At 49.6% G+C, this 20,417-nt stretch overlaps 1 protein-coding gene across 17 annotated transcripts in view; it reads right to left on the reverse strand.

Moving 5' to 3' along the window:
* The window catches only part of stxbp5l (syntaxin binding protein 5L), an 89,170-nt gene extending 71,491 nt beyond the window's left edge, over nucleotides 1–17,679 (reverse strand). For 5 of the 17 annotated variants that reach the window (XM_085921215.1, XM_085921211.1, XM_085921218.1 and 2 more), the window contains exons 1-6: nucleotides 17,607–17,633; nucleotides 17,424–17,512; nucleotides 15,392–15,517; nucleotides 14,888–14,997; nucleotides 4,995–5,117; nucleotides 4,491–4,616 (exon numbers count right to left, since the gene is read on the reverse strand). The gene's annotated coding sequence lies outside the window, so the exon portion shown is untranslated. Of the gene's footprint in view, nucleotides 1–4,490; nucleotides 4,617–4,994; nucleotides 5,118–5,227; nucleotides 7,777–11,546; nucleotides 12,148–14,887; nucleotides 14,998–15,391; nucleotides 15,518–16,494; nucleotides 16,623–16,835; nucleotides 17,401–17,423; nucleotides 17,513–17,606 lie in introns of those variants that run through there. The other 12 variants (XM_085921217.1, XM_085921216.1, XM_085921213.1 and 9 more) reach the window with 11 other exon arrangements.
* Between the last annotated feature and the right edge of the window lie 2,738 nt (nucleotides 17,680–20,417).

Below are 20,417 nucleotides of genomic sequence, written 5' to 3' on the forward strand. Positions count from 1 at the left end.
CTCTTCGGCACCCCATACTCCCGAAGCACCCTCCACAGAACTTCTCGAGGGACACGGTCAATTGCCTTCTCCAAGTCCACAAAACACATGTGGACTGGTTGAGCGAACTCCCATGGCCCCTCGAGGATCCCGCCGAGGGTGTACAGCTGGTCCACTTTTACACGGCCAGGATATAAGCCACACTGCTTCTCCTGAATCTGAGGTTCATGACAGCCCCACAACATCCAGAGCCTTTAAAAACTCCAGGCAGATCTCCTCCACCCTGGGGCCTTGTCCCTGAGGAGTTTTTTAACTACCTCAGTGACTTCAACCCAGAACTTAGAGAGTCCGCCTCAGAATCTCAAGGCCCTGCTTCCACAATGGAAGGCGTGTCGGAATTGAGGAGGTCTACAAAGTATTCTCCCCACCGACTCGCGACGTCCCGAGTTGAGGTCAGCAGCACGCCATCTCCACTGTAAACAGTGTTGACGGCGCACTGCTTTCCTTCCTGAGATGCCAGATGGAAAAGCAGAATTTCCACCGCTTGGCCATCCCAAACCTGTCGGCTTCATCTGGAGTCCCGCAGGCCAAAACAGCCCGATAGGACTCCTTCTTCAGCTTGACGGCATCCCTTACCGCCGGTGTCAAAATCCGCAGCAGGTTCGGGGATTGCCGCCACGACAGGTACCAACCACCTTACGGCCACAGCGCCGGTGGGCTACGTCAACAATGGCGGCACGGAACATGGTCCACTCGGACTCAAAGTTCCCTGCTTCCTCTGAGACGTGGGAAAAGCACTGCCGGAGGTGGGAATAGAAGCTCTTCCTGACAGGGGATTCTGCCAGACGTTCCCAGCAGACCCTCACAGTACGTTTGGGCCTGCCAGGTCGGACCAGCATCTTCCCCCACCATCGGAGCCAACCAACCACCAGGAGGTGATCAGTTAACAGCTTCGCCACTCTCTTCACCTGGGTGTCCAAAACATGCGGCTGCAAATCCGATGACACGACTACAAAGTCGATCACCGAACTGCAGCCTAGGGTGTCCTGGTGCCAAGTGCACACATGGACACCCTTATGCTTAAACATGGTGTTCATTATTGACAATCCGTGTCGAGCACAGAAGTCCAATAATAGAACACCGCTCGGGTTCAGATCGGAGGGGCAGGTCCTTTCAATCACACCCTTCCAGGTCTCACTGTCACTGCCCACGTGAGCATTGACGTCACACTCTAGAACGATGGAGTCCCCAGAAGGAGCGCCCTCCAGCAGTTCTCCTAAAGACTCCAAAAAGGTGAGGACTTTGACCTACCGTTTGGTGCTTGGACACAAACCACAGTCAGGACTCGTCCCTCCACCCGAAGGTGGAGGAAGGCTACCCTCTCGTTTTAGCTTTGTCCAGGCGCATCTGAGATAGACCTGGCTTCTTTCAGGTGCATCCGAGGCAGTCCTGGCTTCGTCCAGACGCATCCAAGGCAGTCCTGGCTTCGTCCAGACGCATCCGAGGCAGTCCTGGCTTGGTCCAGGCAAATCCAAGGCAGTCCTGGCTTTGTCCGAACTCATCCGAGGCAGCCCTGGCTTGGTCCAGGCGCATTGGAGGCAATCCTGGCTTCGTCCGGGCGCATCAGCGCCAGTCCTGGCATCATCCAGGCGCATCTAAGGCATTCCTGGGTTCGTCCAGGCGTGTCCAAAGAAGTCCTGACTTCTTACAGGTGCAGCTGAGGCAGTCCTGGCTTCGCCCAACGCATCCAAGACAGTCGTGGCTTCATCCAGGCGTATCCGAGAATCCTGGCTTAGTCCAGACGCATTCTGCGGCAGTCCTGGCTTCGTCTAGGCGCGGCCGTGGCAGTCTTGGCGTGGTACAGGCACATCCGAGGCAGTCCTGTCTTCATTCAGGCCATCTGACGCAGTCCTGGCTTTCTCAGACACATCCGTGGCAGTCCTGGCTTTGTCCAAACGCATCAGAGGCAGTCATGGCTTGTTCCAAATGCATCTGAGGCAGTCCCGTCTTGGTCCCGGCGTCGTCCAGGCGAATCTGGGGCAGACCTTACATCATCCAGGCGCACCCAAGGCAGTCCTGGCTTGGTCCAGGCGTATCCGAGGCAATCCTGGCTTGGTCGAGACGCATCCGAGGCAATCCTGGCTTGGTCGAGGCGCATCCAAGGCAATCCTGCCGTGGTCTCGGTGCACCCAAGATAGTCCTGGCTTTGACCAGGCGCATCCGAGGCAGTCCTGGCTTGGTCCAGGCGCATCTGAGGCAGTCCTGGCGTCATCCAGGCGGATACGGGGCAGTCCTAACATCATCAAGGCGCACCCAAGACAATCCTGGCTTGGTCGAAGCGCATCTGAGGCAATCCTGGCTTGGTCGAAGCGCAATCCGAGGCAATCCTAGCTTGGTCGAGACGCATCTGAGGCAATCCCGGCGTGGTCTCGGTGCATCCGAGATAGTCCTGGCTTTGACCAGGCACATCCGAGGCAGTTTTGTCTTCGTCCAAGCGCATCCGGGGCAGTCCTGGCTTAGTCCAGGCGCATCTGAGGCAGTCCTGGCTTCGTCCAGGAGCATTCAGGGCGGTCCTGAATTCGCCCGGGCGCAATTGAGGCAGTCCTGGCGTCGTCCAGGAGCATCCGAGGCATTGTTGGTTTTGTCCAGGTGCATCCAAGGTAGTCCTGGTTTCATCCAGACGCATCCGGGAAAGTCCTGGCTGCGTCCAGGCTCATCCGTGACAGTCCTGACTTCGTCCAGGCGCATCCGAGGCAGAACCTGGCTTCGTCCAGGCGCATCCGAGGCCGTCCTGGCTTCGTCCAGGCGCATCCGAGGCCGTCCTGGCTTCGTCCAGGCGCATCCGAGGCAGTCCTGCCTTCGTCCAGGCGCATCCGAGGCAGTCCTGCCTTCGTCCAGGCGCATCCTAGGCAGTCCTGCCTTCGTCCAGGCGCATCCGAGGCAGTCCTGCCTTCGTCCAGGCGCATCCGAGGCAGTCCTGCCTTCGTCCAGGCGCCTTCCTAGGCAATCCTCTCTTCATCCAGGCGCCTTCCGAAGCAGTCCTGGCATCATCCAGGCGTATCCGAGGCAGTGTTGGTTTTGTCCAGGCACATCCGAGGCAGTCTTGGCGTCAACCTGGCACAATAGATGCATTCCTGGCGTCATCCAATGCAGCCCTGGCGTCGTCCAGGGGCATCCGAGACACTCCTGGTGTCGTCCAGGCGCACTCAGAGACAGTCCTGAGTTCATCCAGGCGCACGCAGAGGCAGTCCTGGGATCGTCCAGGCGCATTCGAAGCGGTCCTGTGATCGTCCAGGCGCATCTGAGGCAGTCCTGGGATCTTCAAAGCGTATCCGAGGCACTTCTGGCATGGTCCATGTTCAGTCGAGAGAGTCCTGGCTTTGTCCAGGCGCATCCAAGGCAGTCCTGGTTTTGTCCAGGTGCATCCGAGACAGTCCTGGCTTGGTCAAGACTCATCCGAGGCTGTTTTGGATTGGTCCAGGCGCATCCGAGGCAGTCCTGGATTGGTCCAGGTGCATCCGAGGCAGCCCGTTTTCGTCAAGGCGCATCCGAGGCAGCCCTGTTTTCGTCAAGGCGCATCCGAGGCAGTCCTGGCTTGGTCCAGGCCCGTCCGAGGCAGTCCTGGCTTGGTCCAAGCCCGTCCGAGGCAGTCCTGGCTTCGTGCAGGCGCATCTGAGGCAGTGTGAAGAGAATGGGGGCCAGAACTGACCCTTGAAGGACTCCGTGGGCAACAGGGTTGGTGTGGGATTTTTTTTGGTCAATGGTGAAGTAGTGAAATCTGTCAGACAGGTAGGTTTTGAACCAAGTGGTGTTGGAAAGGCGGTTTAGAAGAATGGAGTGGTTTACTGCGTCGAAGGCAATACTGCAGTCAAGGAGGAGGCTGGTGAGAGAACCAGAGTCAGAGGACAGCAGGAGATTCTTTGTGACTTTAAGTAGGGCCGTTTCATTGCTGTGATGTGTACGAAAACCAGATTGGAATGGTTCATACAGGTCATTAGAGGTGAGTCTTGAGTTGAGATGTGACGGCTCCTTCCAGTAGTTTTGATAGAAATGTGAGATTAGAGATGGGTCTGTAGTTGTTGGGGTCCTCAGTGCAGGCAGTTTCAACAAGGTGCAGGCACATGACATAGCCGCGAACAAGAGACTGATGCTAGTTGTGAGTCTGTCGATGGTGTTTTCCATGATGCGTTAGCTAACAAACCTTTGCATTCATCACATTTTTTACACAAATCTGTATTGGGTGGTTCGCAGCCACCAAAATAGTTGAGCCACTAAACTTCAATCAGTTTTTTGAGTACATAGTATATGCCTGTGAGTGTTACATTTTCTGCTTAAAAGTGTTGCTGGAATGTTTCTGTTCAAATATTGTTTTTTTTTAAGGACTGCAACATTGATCTAGGTTTGTTAGCATTGTATGTTAGCATTAAGCTCAAACAAAACTAAAACATCCGGGATATGCTAAAATACTTGTCGTAAAGTGTGACCTCTGTAAATGAGTGATAATGACTTACTTGTTTGCTGTTCTCTTCAAGCATTCAGATCATCAAGGCTGACGTTATTTTCTGAACTCCAAATGAACACACATGGAACTTACAGTACATCAGTAAAATGAAGGCGAATGCAATTCGCGCAGCCCACTAAAATAATACAATTACAAAAGAAAGTTTTTTTTACTTTATAAAACCTACAGAAATAACACAATTGAAAAGAATTACAGAAAAACAGTTTGTACATCATGATTTCATGCTTTAGTATAACACAAAGAGTTGAGCCACTAAGCTTCAATCAGGTTTCAGGACACATTATATACCATGCCCATGACTATTGCTATAATTTCTGCCTACAAGTGTTGCTGCAAAGTTTGTGTTCACATATTGGCGCTATAACGACAGCAACATTGATCTAGGATTGTTAGCATTGTATGTTGGCATTAAGCTCAGACAAAACTAAAACATCTGGGAGATCCTAAAATACTTGTCTAAAGTATGACCTTTAAAAGAGTGATAATGACTTACTTGTTTGCTGTTCTCAAGTTTTCAGATCATAATGGCTGACGTTATTTTTGGAACGCCAAATGAACTCACATAGAACTTGTAGTATACTACTGAAATGAAGGCAAATGCAATTTGCGCAGGCCCCTAAAAATACAATGACAAAAGAAAAATAATTTATTTTGTTTGTTTGTTTGTTTGTTTGTTTAAGATGCTAAAATATGTACGACCTCTGTAAATGAGTGATAATGACTTACTTGTTTGCTGGTCTCCTCAAGTGTTCAAATCATAATGGCTGTTGTAATTTTCGGATCTCGTCCAGGCGCATCGGAGGCAGTCTTGGGTTCGTCCAGGCGCATCTGAGACAGTCCTGGCTTCGTCCAGGCGCATGCATCCAAGGCAGTCATGGCTTGTTCCAGATGCATCTGTTGCAGTCCTGGCTCCATCCAGGCACATCCGTGACGGTCTTGGCGTTTTACAGGCGCATCCGAGGCAGTCCTGGCTTTGTCCAGGCCATCCGAGGCACTCCATGCTTCGTCCAGGTGCATCAGAAGCAGTCCTGGTTTTAGGTAGGCGCATCCATGGAAGTATTGACTTTGACCAGGCACATCCAAAGCAGTCCTGGCTTGGTCCAGACATCCGAGGCAGTCTTGGCTTGGTCAGGGCGCATCCGAGGAAGTCCTGGCATTGTCCAGGCGCATCCGAGGCAGTCCTGGCGTAGACCAGGCGCATCTAAGGCAGTACTGGCGTGGTCCAAGTGCATTCAAGATACTCCTGCATTTTTCCGGGCGCATCCGAGGCAGTCCTGGCGTCATCCAGGCGCATCCGAGGCAGTACTAGCGTCGTCAAGGCGCATCCGAGTCAGTCCTGGAGTCATCCAGGTGCATGCGAGGCAGTCCTGGCTTCGTCCAGGCGCATCCAAGGCGGTTCTGGCGACGTCCAGGCGCATCCGAGGCGGTCCTGGCTTCATCCAGGCGCTTCCAAGGCAATTCTGGCTTTGTCCTGGCACGATCGAGGGAGTCCTGGCGTCGTCCTAACGCATCTGAGGCTGTCCTGGTGTCGTCATTGCGCTTCCGAGGCAGTCCTGGCGTCACCCAGTCCTGGCTACATCTAGGCCCACTCGACGCAGTCCTGGCTTCGTCCAGGCACATCCGAGAAAGTCCTGAGCTTGTCCAGGCGCATCCAAGGCAGTCCTGGCTTCGTCCAGGCGCATCCGGGGCAGTCCTTGCTCCGTCCAGGCACAATCGAGGGAGTCCTGGAGTCATTCAGGATCATCCAAGGTAGTCCTTGGTTTGTCCAGGAGCATCCGTGGAAGTCATGGCTAGGTCCAAGCGCATCCGAAGAAATCCTGCCTTGGTCCAGGCGCAGCTGAGGAAATCCTGCCTTAGTCCAGACACATCCGAGGAAGTCCTGGCTTGGTCCAGGCGCATTCGAGGGAGTCCTTGCTTTGTCCAAGTGCATCAAAGACAGTCCTGGCTTTGTCCAGGCGCATCCGCGGAAGTCCTGGCTTCGTCCAGGCGCATCCGTGGAAGTCCTGGCTTTGTCCAGACGCATCCGTGGCAATCTTAAAGAGACAGTCTAGAATTCAAACAGGTGCATTCCAGGCAGCCCTGCCTTCATCCAGGCGCATCGGAGTCAGCACTGGCTTCGTCCAGGCCATCTGAGGCGGTCCTGGCTTTGACCAGGCGCATGCGTGGCAGTCCTGGTTTCGACCAGGCGCATCCGTGGGACTCTTGGCTTTGTTCAGGTGTGTTCGTGGCAGTCCTGGTTTCGTCCAGGCGTGTCCGTGGGAGTCCTGGTTTCGTTCAGGTGCGTTCGTGGCAGTCCTGGTTTCGTCCAGGTACGTCCGTGGCAGTCCTGGTTTCGTCCAGGTGCGTCCAAGGCAGTCCTGGCTTCGTCCAGGTGCGTCCGAGGCAGTCCTGGCTTCGTCCAGGTGCATCCGAGGCAGTCCTGGCTTCATCCAGGCACATCCGTGGCAGTCCTGGCTTCATCCAGGCTCATCTGTGGCAGTCCTGGTTTCGTCCAGGCTGATTCGTGGCAGTCTTGGCTTCGTCCGGGCGCATCAAAAGCAATCAGGGCATCGTCCAGGCGCATCCGAGGCAATCTTCTCGTCGTCCTGGCGGATCCAAGGCAGTCCTGGATTCATCCAGGCGCATCTGAGGCAGTCCTGGATTTGTCCAGGCGCATCAAAGGCACTCCTGGCATCATCCAGGGGAATTCAAGGCAGTCCTGGCATCGTCCGGGTGCATCCTAGGCAGTCCTGGCATCGTCCAGGCGCAACAGAGGCAGTCTTGGCTTGCTCCAGGCGCATCCGAGGCAGTCCTGGCTTCATCCAGGAGCATCCGAGGCAGTCCTGGCTTCATCCAGGTGCATCCTGGGCAGTCCTGGCATCGTCCAGGCGCAAACGAGACAGTCTTGGACCATGGACTCGGATTTTGAGGTGCTGACCCACATCCCGACCGCTTCACACTCGGCAGCGAACCGCTCCAGTGAGGGCTGGAGGTCACGGCTTGCAAAAAGCAGAGACGCAATGCTGAGGTCCCCAAACCGGACACCTTCACCGCCTTGGCTGTGCCTAGAAATTCTGTCCATAAAAGTTATAAACAGAATAACTGGGCAGCCTTGGCAGAGTCCAACCCTCACTGGGAACAAATCCGACTTACTGCCGGAAATGCGGACCGAACTGTGGCATCGGTGATACAGGGACCGAACCGCTCTTCGGCACCCCATTCTCCCGAAGCACCCTCCACAGAACTTCCCGAGGGACACGGTCGAACTCCTTTTCCAAGTCCACAAAACACATGTGGACTGGTTGAGCGAACTCCCATGCCCCCTCGAGGATCCTGCCGAGGGTGTACAGCTGGTCCACTTTTACACGGCCAGGCTATAAGCTACACTGCTTCTCCTGAATCTGAGGTTCATGACAGCCCCACAACATCCAGCCTTTAAAAACTCCGGGTGGATCTCCTCCACCCCGGGGCCTTGTCCCTGAGGAGTTTAACTACCTCAGTGACTTCAACCCAGAGATTAGAGAGTCCGCCTCAGAATCTCCAGGCCCTGCTTCCACAATGGAAGGCGTGTCGAAATTGAGGAGGTCTACAAAGTATTCTCCCCACCGACTCGCAACGTCCCGAGTTGAGGTCAGCAGCACACCATCTCCACTGTAAACAGTGTTGACGGCGCACTGCTTTCCTTCCTGAGATGCCAGATGGAAAAGCAGAATTTCCACCGCTTGGCCATCCCAAACCTGTCGGCTTCATCTGGAGTCCCGCAGGCCAAAACAGCCCGATAGGACTCCTTCAGCTTGACAGCATCCCTTACCGCCGGTGTCAAAATCCACAGCCGGTTCGGGGATTGCCGCCACGACAGGTACCAACCACCTTACGGCCACAGCACCGGTGGGCTACATCAACAATGGAGGCACGGAACATGGTCCACTCGGACTCAAAGTTCCCCGCTTCCTCTGAGACGTGGGAAAAGCACTGCCGGAGGTGGGAATAGAAGCTCTTCCTGACAGGGGATTCTGCCAGACGTTCCCAGCAGGCCCTCACAGTACGTTTGGGCCTGCCAGGTCGGACCGGCATCATCCCCCACCATCGGAGCCAACCAACCACCAGGAGGTGATCAGTTGACAGCTCCGCCCCTCTCTTCGCCTGGGTGTCCACAACATGCGGCCGCAAATCCGATGACACGAAAACAAAGTCGATCATCGAACTGTGGCCTAGGGTGTCCTGGTGCCAAGTGCACACATAGACACCCTTATGCTTGAACATGATGTTCATTATTGACAATCCATGTAAAACACAGAAGTGCAATAATAGAACACCGCGCGGGTTCAGATCGGGAGGGGCAGTTCCTCCCAATCACGCCCTTCCAGGTCTCACTTCAATGGTGCTCACGTGGGCAATGACAGCATTCCCCACGTGAGCATTGAAGTCACACTCTAGAACGATTCCCCAGAAGGAACGCCCTACAGCAATTCTTCTAAAGACTCCAAAAAGGGTGGGTACTTTGACCTGCCGTGCATAGACGCAAACCACAGTCAGAACCCGTCCCTCCCCACCCGAAGGTGGAGGAAGGCTACCCTTTCACTCACCGGGGTGAACCACAATATGCAGGCGCCCAGCTTGAGGGGCAATAATACCCACACCTGCTCGATGCCTTTCACTGTGGGCAACTCCAGAGTGGAAGAGAGTACAACCTCTCTTGAGAGGGCTTAGACCGGAACCCAAACTGTATGTGGGGGTAAATTCGCCTATATATGGTCGGAACATTTCTGCCTCGCACACCAGCTTTGGCTACTTTCCAGCTAGAGAGGTGACATTCCATGTCCCAAGAACTAGCTTCTGCAGCCAGATATCCTTGCCTGTGGCCACCGGCCAACTTACGTTGCACCTGTTTACTTTGGCCCCTCTCACAGAAGGTGAGCCCACTGGAAGCACCCCCGTATATATAAATAATTCTCTCAATTGATTGACACGATTCACAAGAAGAACAATGGAAAAAACATGGAACTCTGGGGATCCACGGAAAATTTTCATCCCTGGTCCGGGCGCGTCCGAGGCAGTCCTGGCTGGGTCCGGGCGCGTCCGAGGCGGTCCTGGCTGGGTCCGGGCGCGTCAGAGGCGGTCCTGGCTGGGTCCGGGCGCGTCAGAGGCGGTCCTGGCAGGGTCCGGGCGCGTCAGAGGCGGTCCTGGCCGGGTCCGGGCGCGTCAGAGGCGGTCCTGGCCGGGTCCGGGCGCGTCAGAGGCGGTCCTGGCCGGGTCCGGGCGCGTCAGAGGCGGTCCTGGCCGGGTCCGGGCGCGTCAGAGGCGGTCCTGGCCGGGTCCGGGCGCGTCAGAGGCGGTCCTGGCCGGGTCCGGGCGCGTCCGAGGCGGTCCTGGCCGGGTCCGGGCGCGTCCGAGGCGGTCCTGGCCGGGTCCGGGCGCGTCCGAGGCGGTCCTGGCCGGGTCCGGGCGCGTCCGAGGCGGTCCTGGCCGGGTCCGGGCGCGTCCGAGGCGGTCCTGGCCGGGTCCGGGCGCGTCCGAGGCGGTCCTGGCCGGGTCCGGGCGCGTCCGAGGCGGTCCTGGCCGGGTCCGGGCGCGTCCGAGGCGGTCCTGGCCGGGTCCGGGCGCGTCCGAGGCGGTCCTGGCCGGGTCCGGGCGCGTCCGAGGCAGTCCTGGCCGGGTCCGGGCGCGTCCGAGGCAGTCCTGGCCAGGTCCAGGCGCGTCCGAGGCATTCCTGGCTTCGTCCAGGCGCGTCCGAGGCAGTCCTGCCTTCGTCCAGGCGCGTCCGAGGCAGTCCTGCCTTCGTCCAGGCGCGTCCGAGGCAATCCTGCCTTCGTCCAGGCACGTCCGAGGCAGTCCTGGCTTCGTCCAGGCGCGTCCGAGGCAGTCCTGGCTTCGTCCAAATGCATCTGTGGGAGTCCTATCTTTGTCCAGGCACATCTAAGGCAGTCCTGGCGTGATCCAGGCGCATCCGAGGCAGTCCTGGCGTGGTCCAGGCGCATCCGAGGCAGTCCTGGCGTGGTCCAGGCGCATCCGAGGCAGTCCTGGCGTGGTCCAGGCGCATCCGAGGCAGTCCTGGCGTGGTCCAGGCGCATCCGAGGCAGTCCTGGCGTGGTCCAGGCGCATTCGAGGCAGTCCTGGCGTGGTCCAGGCGCATTTGAGGCAGACCTGGCGTGGTCCAGGCACATTCGAGGCAGACCTGGCGTGGTCCAGGCACATTCGAGGCAGACCTGGCGTGGTCCAAGTTCAGTTGAGATTGTTTTGACTTTGTCCAGGCTCATCAGAGGCAGTACTGGAGACATTCAGGCCCATCCAAAGCAGTCAGAGGAAAGCAGGAGATTGTTTGTGACTTATGTAGGGCCTTTTCAGTCCTGGTATGTTTCCGGAAACCAAATTATAATGGTTAGTACAGGTCATTAGAGAGGTGGGTCTTGAGTTGAGATATGACTGCTTTTTCCAGTAGTTTTGATAGAAATGTGAGATTAGAAATGGGTCTGAAGTTGTTGGATTCCTCGGAGTCAAGGCCGGCTGGGCAGGGCAGGCTGTTTCAACAATGTGCAGGCACATGACAGCCGCCAACAAAAGACTGATGCTAGTTGTGTGAGTCTGTCAATGGTGTTTTCCATGATGCGTTAGCTAACTTACCTTTGCATTCATCACATTTTCTACACAAATCTGTATTAGATGGTTCGCAGCCACCCAAATAGTTGAGCAACTAAATTTCAATCAGTTTTTAGTGTTCATAATACAAGTCTGTGAGTATTATATTTTCTACTTAAAAGTTTTGCTGGAAAGTTTGTGATCAAATACTGGTGTTTTAACAATTGCAACATAGATCTAGGTTTGTTAGCACTGTATGTTAGCATTAAGCTCAGACAAAATTAAAACATTCGATAGATGCTAAAATACTTGGCGTAAAGTGTGACCTTTGTAAATGAGTTGTAATGACTTACTTGTTTGCTGATTTCTTTAAATATTCAGATCATAACGGCTGACATTTTCAAAACTCCAAATGAACACAAATGGAACTTACAGTACACAATTAAAATAAAGGCAAATGCAATTCACGCACCCCTCCGTGAGTCATCACCTTATCGTGGTGGAGGGGTTTGCGTGCCACTATGATCCTAGGAGCCATGTTGTCTGGGACTTCATGCCCCTGGGAGGGTCACCCATGGCAGAAGGGTCCTAGGTGAGGGGCCAGACAAAGCACGGCTCAGAAGACCCCTGATGATTACAATAAATGGACGTCGTTTTCCCTCGCCCGGACGTGGGTCACCGGGGCCCCTCTCTGGAGCCAGGCCTGGAGGTGGGGCTCGAAGGCGAGCGCCTGGTGGCCGGGCCTTTGCTCATGGGGTCCGGTCGGGCATAGCCGAAAAGAAAACATGGGTCCCTCTTCCAATGGGCTCACCACCTATAGGAGGGGCCAAAGGGGTCGGGTGCATAGTGAGCTGGGCGGCGGCCAAAGGCGGGGAATTTGGCGGTCCAATCCCCGGCTGCAGAGGCTGGCTCTAGGGACATAGAATGTCACCTCTCTGGCTGGAAAGGAGCCCGAGCTGGTGTGTGAGTCAGAAAGGTTCCGACTAGACAGTCGGACTTGCCTCCACACATAGTTTGGGCTCTGGTACAAGTCCTCTCGAGAGGGGCTGGACTCTCTTCCACTCTGGAGTTGCCCACGGGCAGAGGCGTCGAGCAGGTGTTGGCATACTTATTATCCCCCCCCGGCTGGGCGCCTGCACATTGGGGTTTACCCCGGTGAGCGAGAGGGTAGCCTCCCTCCGCCTTCGGGTGGGGGGGACGGGTCCTGACTGTTGTTTCTATGCACCGAACGGCAGCTCAGAGTACCCACCCTTCTTAGAGTCCCTGGAGGAAGTGCTGGAGAGCACTCCTTCTGGGGACTCCATCGTTCTACTGGGTGACTTCAATGCTCACGTGGGCAATGACAGTGAGACCTGAAAGGGAGTGATTGGGTGAAACGGCCCCCCCGATCTGAACCCGAGCGGTGTTCTATTATTGAAATTCTGTGCTCGACACGGATTTTCTATAATGAACACCATGTTCAAGCATAAGGGTATCCATGTGTGCACTTGGCACCAGGACACCCTAGGCCGCAGTTCGTTGATCTACCTTGTAGTCGTGTCATCGGATTTGCGGCCGCATGTTTTGGACACTCGGGTGAAGAGAGGGGCGGAGCTGTCAACTGATCACCACCTGGTGGTGGGTTGGCTCCGATGGTGGGGGAAGATGCCGGTCCGACCTGGCAGGCCCAAACGCTCTGTGAGGGTCTGCTGGGAACGTCTGTCAGAATCCCCTGTCAGGAAGAGCTTCTATTCCCACCTCCGGCAGAGCTTTTTCCACGTCCCGGGGGAGGCGGGGGACATTGAGTCCGAGTGGACCTTGTTCCGCGCCTCCATTGTTGAGGCAGCCGACCGGAGCTGTGGCCATAAGGTTGTTGGTGCCTGTCGTGGCGGCAATCCCCGAACCCGGTGGTGGACACCGGCGGTAAGGGATGTCGTCAAGCTGAAGAAGGAGTCCTATAGGGCCTTTTTGGCCTGCGGGACTCCGGAGGCAGCTGACCGGTACCGGATGGCCAATCGGAACGCGGCTTCGGCGGTTGCTGAGGCAAAAACTCGGGCGTGGGAGGAGTTTGGCAAGGCCATGGAGAATGACTTCCAGACGGCTTCGAGGAAATTCTGGTCCACCATCCAGCGTCTCAGGAGGGGGAAGCAGTGCACGGTCAACACTGTTTACAGTGGAGATGGTGTGCTGCTGACCTCGACTCGGGATGTCGTGAGTCGGTGGGGGGAATACTTCGAAGACCTCCTCAATTCCACCGACACGCCTTCCATTGTGGAAGCAGGGCCTGGGGACTCTGAGGCAGACTCTCCAATCTCGGAGGTTGAAGTCACTGAGGTAGTTAAAAGACTCCTCGGTGGCAAGGCCCCGAGGGTGGATGAGATCCGCCCGGAGTTCTTAAAGGCCATGGATGTTGTGGGGCTGTCATGGCTGACACGCCTCTACAGCATTGCGTGGACATCGGGGACGGTGCCTCTGGATTGGCAGACTGGGGTGGTGCTTCCCCTCTTTAAGAAGGGGGACCGGAGGGTGTGTTCCAATTACAGGGGAATCACACTCCTCAGCCTCCCTGGTTAGGTCCATTCAGGGGTGCTTGAGAGGAGGATCCGTCGGGAGGTCGAACCTCAGATTCAGGAGGAGCAGTGTGGCTTTCGTCCTGGCCGTGGAACAGTGGACCAGCTCTACACCCTCGGCAGGATCCTCGAGGGTGCATGGGAGTTCGCCCAACCAGTCCACATGTGTTTTGTTTGTGTGTTTGTCCAAATGAGTTGAGCCGCTGCTCCTCCACGTTGAGAGGAGCCAGATGAGGTGGCTCGGGCATCTCATCAGGATGCCTCCTGGACGCCTCCCTGGGGAGGTGTTCCGGGCATGTCCCACCGGTAGGAGACCCCGGGGTCGACCCAGGACGCGCTGGAGAGACTGTCTCTCGGCTGGCCTGGGAACGCCTTGGGATCCCCCGGGATGAGCTGGAGGAAGTGGCTGGGGAGAGGGAGGTCTGGGAGTCCCTCCTAAAGCTGCTGCCCCCGCGACCCCGGATAAGCGGAAGAAGATGAAGGTGAAGCAATTTGCGCAGCCCCCTTAAAAAAAAACTAAGGAAAAATAGTTTGTGTTTGTTTTTTACTTTATAAAAACCTAGTTATAGCATAATTTAAAAGGAATGATAAGAATTACAGAAAAACAGTTTGTACGTCATGATTTCATGCTTCAGTATACGACAGAGTTGAGCCACTAAGCTACAATTAGTTTTTCATATGCATATTATATGCCCATGAGTATTGTTATACTTAATGCCTCCGAGTGTTGCTGCAAAGTTTGTGTTCAAATATTGGAGCTGTAACGACTGCAACATTGATCTAGGTTTGTTAGCATTGTATATTAGCATGAAGCTCAGACAAAACTAAAATATCTGGGAGATGCTAAAATACTTGTCATTAAGTGTGACCTCATTGTATGTTAGCATTAAGCTCAGACAAAACATGACATAGCTGCCAACAAAAGACTGATCCTAGTTGTGTGAGTGTTGGTGTTTTCCATGATGCGTTAGCTAACTTACCTTTGCATTCATCACATTTTCTACACAAATCTGTATTGGATGGTTCGCAGCCACCCAAATAGTTGAGCAACTAAATTTCAATCAGTTTTTAGTGTTCATAATACAAGTCTGTGAGTATTATATTTTCTACTTAAAAGTGTTGCTGGAAACTTTGTGTTCAAATATTGGTGTTATAACGACTGCAACATTGATCTAGGTTTGTTAGCATTGTATGTTAACATGAAGCTCAGACAAAACATCCGGGAGATGCTAAAATACTTGGTGTAAAGTGTGACCTCTGTAAATGAGTGATAATGACTTACTTGATTGCTGTTCTTTTCAAGTATTCAGATAATAAAGGCTGACTTTATCGGAACTCCAAATGAACACATGTACACCATTGAAATGAAGGCAAATGCAATTCGTGCAGCCCCTAAAAAAAAATACAATGACAAAAGTAGTTTATTTTGTTTGTTTTTTACTTTATAAAACCTACAGAAATACCATAATTGAAAAGAGTGTAAAGAATTACAGGAAAAAAATTCTACATCATGATTTCATGCTTTAGTATAATACAAAGTGTGAGCCACAAAGCTTCAATCAGTTTTTAGTACAGATACTATGCCCATGAGTATTGCTATATGTTCTGCCTACAAGTGTTGCTGCAAAGTTTGTGGTCAAATATCGGAGCTATAATACTGCAACATTGATCTAGGTTTGTTAGCATTGTATGTTAGCATGAAGCTCAGACATAACTAAAACATCCGGGAGATGCTAAAATACTTAGTGTAAAGTGTGACCTTTGTAAATGAGTGATGACGACTTACTTGTTTGCTGTTGTCCTCAAGTATTCAAATCATAATGACTGTTGTAATTTTCGGAATTCCAAAGTAACACGTATTGCACTTCCAATACACCATTGAAATGAAGGCAAACGCAATTCACACAGCACCCTAAAAAAAAGGGGGAAAAAAAGACAAGACCGTGAATATTGTTATATTTTCTGCCTACAAGTGTTACTTACATAGTTTGTCTTCGATTATTAGTGTTATATTGGAGTTATATTGATTTAAACATTGATCTAGGTTTGTCAGCATTAGTGAAAAAATAAAAGGATTTTATGAAAGTATCCATAACAACATGATCAGCAATAGTAGAACAGAAGTATACAACAACATAATATGAAAATAAGATTAATATTACTTCACTAAAACGCTTAAACCCTCAAACTCGGCCACAATATGGCAATATTAATATTCCAGATAGTTATCAACACTTTTGGGCAGTCAAAGACACCAAAATACTGTATGAATATCAAGCAATTGAAAACGAAGCAACACTGCACATAATATTTTCATATATATATATATATATATATATATACACATTTTTCACAAGACATACCTTTCAATGTTTCCATATTTAGGGGCAAGTATAAACAGTTTTAACAGTACAAACCATTTCTACACATTTCTACAGCGGTTAAGAAAATTATCGTGACGTATGGTAGGCTAAGCTACAAGCTAAAGCTACCTCGTGTTGGCCCGAATACTAAATTAGCACTAGTACTTAACTTATTGTTCTTACCTCATGCGTTTCAACGCTATTTAAAATGGAAACCGCGGGCATTTGATTACACACACCCGCGCAGCGTTAGAGAACCAACCTAGTATTCAGTTAATTACTGATTAAAATTAGCTATTTGAATAAAACGAAATATCTCGACGTATGGTAGGCTAAGCTACAAGCTAAAGCTACCTCGTGTTGGCCCGAATACTAAATTAGCGCCTAGTTACGCGCGAACGAGAATTACTACAATACCACCAATATTAGTTCGACAATAGTTAATCGTATCATTTAATAAAGTTGTTTATAATTACATTTTCCATTTTAGTCCGAGTGTTGGTAGTACTTAACTTATCGTTCTTACCTCATGCGTTTCGGCGCTAAAATGGAAACCGCCGGCATTTGATTACACACACCTGCGCAGCATTACAGAACCAACCTAGTATTCACAGTTCATTACTGCTTAAAATGAACTATTTGAATAAAACTAAATATCTCGACGAATGGTGGGCTAAGCTACAAGCTAAAGCTACCTCGTGTTGGCCCGAATACTAAATTAGCGCTAAACTACGCGCGAACTAGAATTACTACAATACCACCAATATTAGTTCGACAATAGTTCATCGTATCATTTAATAAAGTTGTTTATAATTACATTTTCCATTTTATTCCGAATGTTGGTAGTACTTAACTTATCGTTCTTACCTCATGCGTTTCAGCGCTAAAATGGAAACAGCCAGCATTTGATTACACACACCTGCGCAGCATTACAGAACCAACATAGTATTCACAGTTCATTACTGATTTAAATGAACTATTTGAATAAAACGAACACGATGAAATTAAATAAAAGAAAGGATTTCAATAAATTAAATTTTCGTGATTAAAACGAGCTGTACCATTAAAACAGAAAGATACAATTTGATAATGTTAAATTAGGATTACTATTCCTTCTCTAAACCACTGAAACCCTCAAACTCGGCCACAATATGGCAATATAAAAAAATCCAGCTGGTTATCAACACTTTTGGATAGTCAAAGACACCGAAATACTGTATGAAAATCAACGGGGGAAAAAAATCTAAAGTACGGTAGGCTAGGCTACAAGATAAAGCTACGCCGCGTTGTCGCAAATGGCAAGTTAGCGCTAAACTACGCGCGAACGAGGACAATTACTACAATACGACCAATATTAGTACGACAAAGGTTTATCATATCATTTAATAAAGTTGATTATTATTACATTCTCCATTTTATTACGAGTGTTGGTAGTAGTTAACTTATCGTTCTTACCTCACGCGTTTGAACGCTGCTCAAAATGGCGACAGCCGGCAATTGATTGCGGACACCTGCGCAGCATGAGAACCGCCTACGATTCACGGCTAATTACGGATAAAAAGGAACGATATGAATAAAACGATTAAATTAAATAAAGTCACAAAATACTAGATGGGAAAAAAGGCTAAAATAACTTACTTTGTCACGAATAACAATACGATGTGGTATGTTGAAGAAAAGGTCCACTGCACTGCTTCCTTCATGACTGTCGGGCTTCCGTAGTAACTTTCTTATTCCCTTGTCCCATGTGACTGGGTAAGAGTTGCTGGTTTCAATATACCATATTAAAAAAATATAAACAGTTTGTGCCTTGTAGGTTTTCTTTATTTACATTAATTTTCTTAATAATTTTATGCCACCCAGTGAACTCTCAGTTTGCCCACTAGATGACGTTGTTTCCTGTTTTTAAGATGTTTAAACCCTAACATAAAAATACTGTTTTTCTATCCAACAAATTCAACAATTTATTTAATTTGTTTTTGAATAGTAATGGAAGCTGTTTACTATTTTTTAAAGCTAATTGTGTGTAGCATTGCCATGTTGATTGCATTAGAAGACAGATCGTGTCCCGTATTGTCTTCCCCAGCAAATATACTCTGTGAATAAAGAATTTTTGTTGAACATTCTGGTGCTATTTTATAAGACTTCCATTTCAAATGTTCATGAAGCAAACTTGAGGCTTCCCACCAATTAAAAAAAAAAGAAAGAAAGAAAAAACACTTATATGATGTAGAAAATACACAAAGAACAATGACAGGCATAAGCTGATGTGAGTAAACCTCAGTAAATCGATTAGTCTTAGAATTGCGGTGACTGGGACAATCAGCACCGTCAAGCTGGTTTGAGACCATTGTTAAATATTTTAACAGAAAGTCATTAAGGGCATTTAAAAAAGTGATTTTTGCACATACTCATCCATTAACGAGGCCGCAAACATGCATCAGATGGTCAAAGCTTCTTTTCTTTTAAATGTAAGTGACAGGATTGTTTTCCAACCTTGTAAACACTTTTTCGACTTCAAAGTATTATCAGGACGACTTCTAATGAACATAGTTTAATCTATTTATATTTTGTTCAAAACTTGCATCATAAGTGGCAATGCCAGCATAAAAGGTACTGATATGAAAATGTGACAGAGAGTACATTTAGCCAACATCCCTGCATGATGCAAGACCAGTCTGAAAGGTCAAAATAAATTGGATATATAAATATGTAAAGCACAGTGTGCAAATTAATACATTAATCATATTTATGAGATACCGCTGGGTAGAGAATGTCAAATTTCAAATTTATAAGTCCAAAGGAAGAATAAAAGTATTTAAAAGAAATCCAGTATCATAATTACCACATTTGAATGCTCAGGACGAGTGATATTACGTAAGCTTTTTACATCAGCAGCCTCTGCCCTCTGGCAAGGCTTGATGTTCTCCATTCTAAACACGGCACACATGCATCCGTGTGTCCTGCTCTGCATTCTGATTTAGATATGATGATAAAATGTCAACACTGACAACATCACAATGATGGAAAAAGTAATCTTGAGCAGACATGGGTATTTTTGTGTTGAAATTATCCAAAGATACATACAATCTAAGAAAAGTATGGAGTGGGGAGAAAAAAGCAAAGCACAACTCATAACTAGCATTACAAAAAATATGCATTGTTCATATAAAATGTGCTATCTGACCATCAGATGCTAGTAAACGTCCTATTTCTTTTTTTTGATTGGGGTGTGGGCAGGGCTGACCTTTGGTTTTCATTTGGACCACAAGCAGAGCTTTTAAATGATTGATATCTTACCCTGCAAGCAGCATTTTCATGTTTTATATATATTTATTGCAAATTAACCCAGTAAGTCCATACGGTCTTATAGTCGATGAGCTCAGAAAATAATTTGAGGGCTAATCTCCATTTGCATGACCAGATATCATTTCACTATAATTTAAACACCATAAATATACAAATACAATGAAACCAGTCAATCACTTCTGGGCAGTTAATATCTGCTGGGGGATTGCAATACAAAGAAAAACAAAATGGAGTCACAGAAGTTGCTCTTAATCAATTTGCAATTAAGAATTCCTTCCTGTCAATGGGACCACTAATAATTGAGTCAAGATGGAGAAAGTGAGGTTGTGATGCTTCAGGGCCTCAGCATTTCCATATCAATGAGCTGACAAAAACATGCTTGATGGGGGGGGGGGGGGGGGGGGGTATGGGGGACATTCATTACTGACCAGCAGAAGAAAACAAGAAATCTTTCTCTTTTTATTTTTTTACCCGCACTAATTCTCATTTCAAAGCTCGGGTGCCTTGAGAGCAGGTGCTCTTTGAATCAATACAGAATACAAATGGGCTGTGACTAAAAGGAAGAAAGTGCTGATTAGTTTTTCAACAAAGCTGATTACCTTTTAGAGCAAGAGATAAATTAGTGCATTTCTACTAACAAATACTTAATAGTCAATAAGACATGTTATTATGTTCTCATTTCTCAGCCAGGACGGAGTTCCTTAATTGCCGACAGAATAAGCTGCGGTATCATCACGATAGTCATCACAATGTTCGAAATAGTGATTGTTCAATAATTGGTTTACTTGAGGAAAAATGCCATCAATATCTTTCCTACATCTCTGTTCAAAGTATAAATGCTTAGTGATAGCTCTTTATAAATTATATATGATGACAGTCAACTCACAGTATATTCTGGCCCAAATTTTTGGGGGGCGATTTTTTCAGTGCCCAAAGTAATCAGCACATACAAGAGACGATAATAGTTGATAAAAGCATTTCAGTTTTGTTTTAGGAGAAAATCTATTGCAGGTGAAGTGTTTGGCGTCATACATAATTGCACTTGGGGTCTCATGGACGCGTTGAATATTAGGCTGTCAAGTCAAATGTCTGAGACCTATTTGTCTCTTGGATTGCATGGAACAAGAAAATTGGTTTCTG

Source organism: Syngnathus leptorhynchus, chromosome 9, assembly GCF_054491065.1.
Source record: "Syngnathus leptorhynchus isolate UIUO chromosome 9, UIUO_Slep, whole genome shotgun sequence".
Lineage (NCBI taxonomy): Eukaryota > Metazoa > Chordata > Actinopteri > Syngnathiformes > Syngnathidae > Syngnathus > Syngnathus leptorhynchus.